This window comes from Rhagoletis pomonella, unplaced genomic scaffold (genome assembly GCF_013731165.1).
Source record: "Rhagoletis pomonella isolate Grant_MI unplaced genomic scaffold, Rhpom_1.0 Rhpom_scaffold_00008, whole genome shotgun sequence".
Lineage (NCBI taxonomy): Eukaryota > Metazoa > Arthropoda > Insecta > Diptera > Tephritidae > Rhagoletis > Rhagoletis pomonella.
The window spans coordinates 39,676,613-39,685,517 of record NW_023458562.1 but is presented as its reverse complement, the minus strand read 5'-3'; positions in this window follow the sequence as shown (position 1 = coordinate 39,685,517).

The following is an 8,905-nucleotide window of genomic DNA, read 5'->3' as shown; positions in this document are numbered from 1 at the left end:
ATACAGGCTTACCTTTGCACCCTACCTAACGTTGCAAAGTATGTAGTTTGTCTCTACGACTTTCTACCCAACCAGCGAACCGTATGCAATTATTGGGAGGATTACCGCCTTCTATAATCCATAATTTTTTTAAATATTCGTTATTCTCCCTTTGAGATAAATTACGCAGTACAATACAATTTGGTCGTACCGCCTTATAGATTTTTTGATGATGATTTAAAGCGCATTTACAATATTTTCTAGCACGCCTTGTTTTTGAGAAAAAGAAACTGTTAAATTTATGAAAAATGGCAAATTAAAAAAAAAAATTTAAAAATTAAATTCGGACGTTGTTTTATCGAAGAAAAAATCCAAGCATTAATGAAAAGCCAATTCGTTTGATGGTTCATGGCGAAAGATTACACCAGAACATAGCCACTATGGAGGATCGGTATGATAGAAAATCAAACCTCCACATGCTTTCTGACTATTTCTAGGCCTTGAAAAGCCATGATAATGCAATCCACAAAAAAAAATTTTAGAGGATTTAATTCCAGAACGCGGAAAGTGTTAAGAGGCAAAAGACTGGATAATGCTGATGCTGGGATATTGATTTTTGAATGTTGTTTTGTTTATGAAATCACTTTGTTTTTAAAATAAATTTACGGACTGAGATTTTCTTATTTGTGGGAAAACAAGTGGAACCTATTTAAGAACTGAGTTTTTTTTTTATTTTTCACTAATTTTTTATCAACATCGACATGAGATATAATCCATCAGACGAATTTAATTTTCATTAACACGTGTTTTTTTTTCTTCGGAAAAACTACATCCAAATTCTATAGGAAATTTAATTTCGCTTTTCGTCCAACGGCCGAAGCAGCTCTAACTCAGCAAACAATTACATTGGAACTTGGCTCAAACCAAACATAAAAAAACGACCAAATTTTATTGAACCACTGCCTTCCTGTACCGACGAACCATTGGTTTTAAATTCTTGTATCCAAGCAGAAATACAATTGAAGTTACGGGTTAATAAAAACCAAATCTATTTTTATGTTATTATTTGTAAACATGTCTTTGGTTCGACGAATAAAAGAAAGCCCAAGAATAGGTCAAGAAAAATTTATTGAGCCAAAACTTTCAAGACACCCTTGTTTTCAACATAAATATATGCCGGTTCCATTATTTCGTAAGGAATAAGTGAGACAGCATGCTGTGAAATATCTGATGACAAAATTCCTTGTACACTGAGGGAAAATCTCTCAAGTGGGCCACCCAAAATTTGGAGGGTCAAAATTTCTTCGCCCAAATCACTTTATTTGGTTTTCAACCATAAAAAAAATATATTTTGAGCAAATTTTGCAAAATTCCAAGTTTTACAAGAAATATTTATTATCCACTTATTCATAGCATGTATCTTGCTGATTTTTTTCACGATAATAGTTAATTAGACTCGCTTTAGCCTGATTGTTTCAATTTTTCAAATAATTATTATTTTGTACAAAATTTTTAATTTTTATAAAAAATTTTTATAAAGAAATGGAAATATTTATTACTTCTCGATCAGGTTTTTTAATTGTTTACATTGAATATCAATCCTTATTCTATAAAACATTATTTATAAGAAAAAAACATGTGCTTTGGCTTTCATGCCGCGTGCCGCGCGGATTCGCGGCGAGCGTGGTGCAACCAAAGAACGCAAAAAATGTAAAATTTATTTACAAACAGTTATATAATAAATATTTATTAAAGTTGTATGCATAAATATGTACAAACATTACATGCATATTTATATATGTACGTATGTATGTATGTATGTATGTACATATGCATGTATTTTGTCTTTACAGAGAAAAATGAGTAAAGAGAATAGTATAATCGTTTGTGCCGCAGAAACAAAAAACAACCAAACACTTTTTGACACCCCCAAAATAGTTTGCTACCTGTAGCAGTTGTGCTGTATACCTGAACGATATATAAATCTGGTGAAAAAAAATATTTGTGGATTGTTGTTCAAGGACACATGTACATTAGGAATTACAAAATCTATTATATTTTAAGACGTCCACCAAAATATTTCGGAAAATTATTAAGATTTAAGCGAGCTGGAACGATTTGAAAATACTTCCAAAAATGGATTTTTTATGAATAAAAATAGTTTCTTAAAGATGTTTTTTGAAAAAATCACCTCAAATGACAAATCGGTTTAAGCTTTAAAAATTTGCATAAAAATATTAAAAAAAAATTAAAAAATTAAATAATGAGATTTTTGTTTTCTTTTGTTTCTGTTTTTGAACTTTTTTCAAAGATTGGTATAAGAAAAACTTGAATAACTGAACCTAAACTCTTCCGATTTAGGTATCATTGGGAAGGTATTTTTCTCACCCTTTTTATTTCTTTGCTAATAAGATCATTCAAAGGATGAAAGATAAAGGTAGGATGAACGAACCTGACCCAAAGTTGAATTAAGCTGTGTTGGTATTTGAAAAAAAAAGAAATTGGGGCACGAATAACTTTTCTTTGCACATAAATAAAAATAGTGGGAAAATACCTTTCTACCGAGATCCAGCATGTCTAAATCAGAATAGTTTTGGCCCAGTTATTTAAGTTTTTCGTAAATCAAACTTTGAAAAAAGTAAAAAAAACAGCATCAGAAATCTCATTATTACGATTCCGAAGATGTTTAAATATTTTTATATTTTAAGCTTAATCTAATTTGTCATCTGAGGGGACTTTCTTCAAAAAGTTCTTTAAGAAACTATTTTTATTCATAAAAAACTAAATTTTTGGAGGTATTTTTAAATCGGTCCAGCTTGCTTAAATCTTAATATTTTACCGAAATATTTTGGTGGACGTCTTAAAATTTAATAAGTTTTGTAATCCCGGCGGAAAAACAGCAACTTTTTTTTTGGTGATGCAGTCTATTGTACACTAATATTCAATTGCATGAAATAATAGCAACTTATTTGTTGACCATTTACTTAAAAGGTCCGTAATTAGCTACATATATACATACATACATTAGGGTGATTCAGAATTTTTTTCCTCGGAACCATGCCCAAAAGTTTCGTTTAGACGCCAAAATAAGTCTCAGAAAATATGAGCCCATATTAATATTAAAAATGTCCGCATCCCACTTTTCGATTTTCCATAAGAATAACTCAGGAAAGATTGTTTTTCTATTTCTGATTTTTATATTTAACGAACGATGCATTGTATTGTAAAGGTCATAGAGTATTTTTGTAGAGAATTGAACACTCTACAAAAATGGTCTAAAGTCATTTGGGTCAAAAGTTATTCGAGGTCGCAGTCGAATTCACTATTCTTTTCCTGTGTTATTTATTCTTAAGGGAAATCGAAAAGTGCGATGCTCATACTTTCTGAGACTTATTTTGGTATCTAAACAAAACTTTTGAGCAGGGTCAAAGGGGGAAATTTTTTTCTCTGAATCACTCTCTTATGCATTGCAATAAGCAAAATAAGCATGATCATTAAAATTAAGCTGGGAAACCCTGACTAAGCGAAATAAGGATAAGTTCACACAGTAAGCGGAGCCGAGCCGGGCGAAGCCGTTCCGAGCTGAGCGAAGCTTTTAAATTGCTGTAGCTATATGAGAGTTTTTATAAAGTAAGCTTTTTCAGAAGCATTACGGGGCTGAAAGCAAAGTGGTTTTTGATTGTGAATTTTCTATTTAATTTTTCAGCTTCATGACGCAGCTGCAAACAATGTATTAAAATATTCAAACAAAAACTAATTTGACAATTAATATTTTGAATAAAATTTAAAATTTTTTTTGCCGCTTTTCATTGACACTAATTTTTATGATATCTTTGCAGCCGAGTCCATCAGAAAAGCTCCGCTTCGCTTCATTCAGTGTGAACACCAGCAGCTTCGCCTTGTTCCAAATTGCTTCGCTCGGCGCCGCTCGGCATCCTGTGTGAACGCACCCTAAGCAATTCCAAGCAAAGGCTTAAACTCGTCGGCCCAGCTGTGAGATTGCTAAGTTTACACTTTTCGTGGTAAAATATCTAACTATGATTGGCATAAAAGACAAAGCCATATGTTCTTCATGTTCTAATCAATTGGCATATAAGACAAAGCCATATGTTCTTCATGTTCTAATCAAGAGAATGAGTCAGTGGAGAAAATTTTGTACATCTGGTCCGCTTTCGGTAGAGTACCTTGACTCTCTAAAATTACTTTGATTCATTTGTAAATGTGAAACCAGAACTATGGTGCTATTTTCTGCACTCGCCATTTTGTTCTATTTGTAATGATGGTGTAATTAGTTTATTTGGCTTGTGACTTTTGATTTTTCAATGACTATTATGAATAAAATTGTACTTCTCTGTTTGAACCAGCATCAGATTTCTAAAATAAACAAGTACACCAATTTTAGTTCGGGCGGAGCCGAACATTAGATAACCGGCGCAAGTATCAAATATTGTTTTTTTTTCACCTTTCCAAAAAAGACCGCTACATGCTCAGCAGGGGTGATTCTACTCCTATTTCAAACATCTTCCATAGACTTATATAGTTATATGTGGGCGGTTTCACGACTATTTTCAAAAATTCCATTTTAATGTTACTTCTTTTTAAGGGATTCTTGTTAGTATAAATTTTGTGTAAATAAGCGTCTTCAAATTTCGATATATCGAAGTTTCAAGCATTTCTGAAATTTACCGTTACATAATAAGTGGACCTAATTTTACTCCGATTTCAATAATTTTCAGTCTTTTGATTTTAGGTGACAAGCACAATAATCATAACCGTTTGATCGAACGGTTACCGAGATATATATATGTGGCCCAGAAGTGGGCGGAGCCACGCCCATTTTCCGAAATTTTATCATAAGCGCATTTTTTGCAAAAGAATTAGCTTCAGTATTTACTGATTTATCGAAGATTTCATATTTCTCTAAATTACCGTTATATGGGATGTGGGCGTGGCTGGTGTCGGATTTTAAAAATTTAAGCCGTTTGGTATGTTGTACCAGGGCCAACAACTGTGCCAAGTTTGGGAGAAATAGGTGAAGCGGTTGCTACGCCCATTTTCCAAAAATTTATAATCTGCGTCGCCACAGCTTTTTTTTTGATTTTTTACCAAAATTACCTTAAAAAGTTATCAAATTCTACAAAAAATTACCAAACTTAATTTATGTGCAGAACTGTACAAAAAATGTCGCTTAAGTTATTTTGGCAGTCAGGGCTCGATATGTCTGTACATATATCGAGCCCTAACCGCCAAAATAACGTAAGCGACATATTTTTCAAAATTTTGTTTTTGATGCAGAAATATTACTAGAGCATCCAGATACATTTCTGCATCATAAACAAAATTTTGAAAAATATGTCGCTTACGTTATTTTGGCGGTTAGGGCTCGATATATTCCGAAGATACCAAGCTTTTCTGGCAATCAGTGCTTCATTCACCTAAAATTTTTACGAAAGTTTGTTGAATTTTTTTAAATATTGAACAAAGTTTGAAATTTGGATTTACACGAGTTCTGTTAAAGAAGGATCCATATTTTTATAAAATTTAATTATAAAAAAGATAATATGTTAAAACTTGTCAAAATATGATGCGGCTATAATTTTTTCGACCACTCAACGCTTGAAGGAAAGCTTTCGACTCACACATAGACAGAGTGAAGTCCCCTGCTGAATGACGTAGCTTTTTGAACGAGAACATACATATGTATTTACGTAGAGTTCTACTCCTACGTATTGATGGAAATCGTAAAGCTGACAAACAGACAGGGAAAGGTAGGACCACCCAAAACCTTCCAGAAAAGGATATGGTAGATATACTTAGTATTCGCCATTTTCAAGTAGTTTGTTAAAGATCACACAATTCTAAATAGTAACCAAGGAACGCTGGAACAACTTTCGCCTTGCGAGACTTTCAGGATTTCCTGGTATTACTATAATAGAAAGAGAGAAATAAAGAAAAAAATTACCAATTTTGGTTAAAAATTACCAAAGCGGCAACGCTGTATATAATATTCTTATTTTCCGTCTAGAAGTCATTGTAAATATAAATTTTTAGTAAATAAGCTTCAGTAGCTACTAAAATATCGCAGTTTTCTTATTTTTGTAAAGTACCGTTGTGCACAATTGCGCTCGGGTATAAAAAGATAAATTTTAGGCCAACAAAAGTTGCGCATACGCCGTGGGGTTCGTATTGTATGATAAAGATAATCTTGCGAAAATATATTAAAGTTGTAAGCCATTGAGTTCTATATTTTGACAGTGTTTTCTCTTAGCCTTTCCATTTACAACTAAGTACGACTACTCTCTTATTCCCGTTTCACTTTCGGTCGATTTTAAGTGCATACGATAGGTGCTCGACTTTTATCTTTGCATCTGTTGGTCAAAGAAGAAAAGCAAGAAAACATTTGAAAAGCCACTAATACTCAGAAAGATGCTTACATAAAACTGTTCCATGTTTTTATGCGCAGAGACGTCAACTCCGTTCGGGAGCTATCTTTATGGACATACAAGTTTTGTTTCACAGCCACTATATGCTACTGGCTTGCCACTTATGAATGTCGAGGAGTCAATGACAAAGCGCCCAGAGGTGAAAGAGGTTGTTCATACTTAATTGCGGCATAGTGTAGTGCCAGAGATGAAAGTGTCACAATACCGACGTGCCAATCTCAGCTGCTGATGCCGCAGCCATGCATACACTTGCACGAATACAAAGTTACTTTCTATGCACTTTAACATGCGATGGCGGATTTTAAGATTTTTTGGACAATTTTGCTTGCACTACTAACTCGACTGATCGCTGCTATACACCACCACCCGCTGCTCGTAGATTTGCTGATGCTGCAAGTAGCGATGCTGAGACAAAAATTTATTTCTGCTTAACTGCACAAATAACATACACACATACGTTTACATAAAGTCACTCATACGCAGCATGTGGGTGTTAGTAAATGTAGGATTGTAAGTAAAGGCGAGAATGTGGCTCTGAGTGTTCAAGAAGTAAATGATTTAAAAGCAGTGGAAAAAACTTAGATTAAAAGTTCGAATGCAGACTTTTTTTGCCAACCGTTACGGCAGCTATAACGTCAGCAACAAAATGGAGTATGACAACCCGCAACGCTTACAAATGTTGTGACACCAACTTTGACAAGCATCAACGCCTGGAGCGAATGAGCTAAAAGTTTGATAGGAAAAGTTAATAACCAACAACACGGCACGGAACTACGTGTAATTGAGGGGGAAGGACTGCGACTGTCAATAGTCAATAGCGGCGTTGCGGCCAAATACACAGACAGAAGCCACAGCGGCACTAACAGCAAAAAGACGACGACGGCGGTGGTAGTAGCAGTGGACGCTTACTTTATCAACCTTGGCGACGATTCACATTTGCTGTCAGGATTTATGTGTGCATTGAACAAGCGGGAGATATCTCTACATTTTTTATTGTACATATGTATGTATGTATTTAGAATCATATTACTTTTACAAATGCATTACCTCGGCTTCTGCTTTGCTTTCATCTCATATCCGACACTTTTGCCAACTCATTTCTGTTTGCTTCTTTATCTATAAAACTTTGAAAAAAGTTCTGGTTTTTTTTTGCTAAGCATTCAGTTCAATTTCGTGAAAACTTAATCTGACATGAAAATATTATACACAATGCAATGACGTTAACAGATTTTTTTCAAATGTTAAGCAAAAACGAGAAGCTTTAGCTCAAATAAAAAAATAATAAAATACGAAATAAACATAGCCGTAAACTAATAAAATCACTGCAGAATATTAATTCACATGTGACAATCTGTAACAGGGACAGAAAATAACAGTTATTTTTTTAAGTCAGCTTGGCCAATTATTTTTAAGTTTGAAATAAAAGTAATTTCCTGATAATAAACAAACCGCTTATCCAAATCAAACGATTTTGGTATAAAATGAAAGAGGACAGAAATAGCTTTTAAAAAGAAACGAACGAACGAAGGTTACCACCTCTATGTAAATATATTTTTTTATAATTTAATACAAAAGAAATTCATATACCTCACCTCAAGGTTTGTTCTACGGTAATTAAATAACATTTTTGATTGAAATATTTTCCAATAGGTGGCTTTCCTCGTTTAGAAATTAAGGTTTCAAAGCTATTTTATTTAGAATCAGGTGCACTCCGCACTCCAAAATAGTTGCTTCTTCTTGAACTTCTATATTTTGCCATTTTTTTTTGTAATTTTTATGAAGCTTCAAGCTTTGTGGTCGCAGCCTTTTGAAATTTTATAAGCTTACTATCTTTTAAAATCAAATATGTAAGTCCTCCAAATGCGCATTTTTAGAACTTTAAATTGGTTTTTAAAGAAAACCCCCCTCTTTTGCTTCGGAGTCGGCGTAAAACTTTATTAATTTTTTGTAATACAACGAACAGCACACCTATTATAAATATTTGCATAGGTGGCAACCCTCTTTGAAAAAATTAAACCTTTTTGCACATCTGAATTGCAAACCTTATCATTTGACTGCTCATTTTTCACAAGTGAATGAACTGTGAAAATCTGATGCCATTAAAAAATTTCTTCACGTATTATATCTAGTAATTTTTAATTTGCCATATCTTTTCATTTGGTACCTAACTTTTTAGTTCAACGAACGGTGAAGATCTTATATTTTTTTAAAAGGGCGCACCCCTTCTCCAATATAATACGTTTTTGAACTTCTTAAGGCCAAACCCTTTCATTTGACATCTGTTTTGGAATCTAACGAACAGTGCGGATCTTACAATTTTTTACACAGGTGGCATCCTATAGAAATTTAAAGTACTAAAGATCATATTCTTATCGATACAGATTACCTTCAAGAAAAAGCCGAAACATAATTTTATTGTCATTTGTTGAAAAAGTCTGAAGTTTTCCTTCCCAAAATGACTAACATGTCCCAAGAAATAGTTT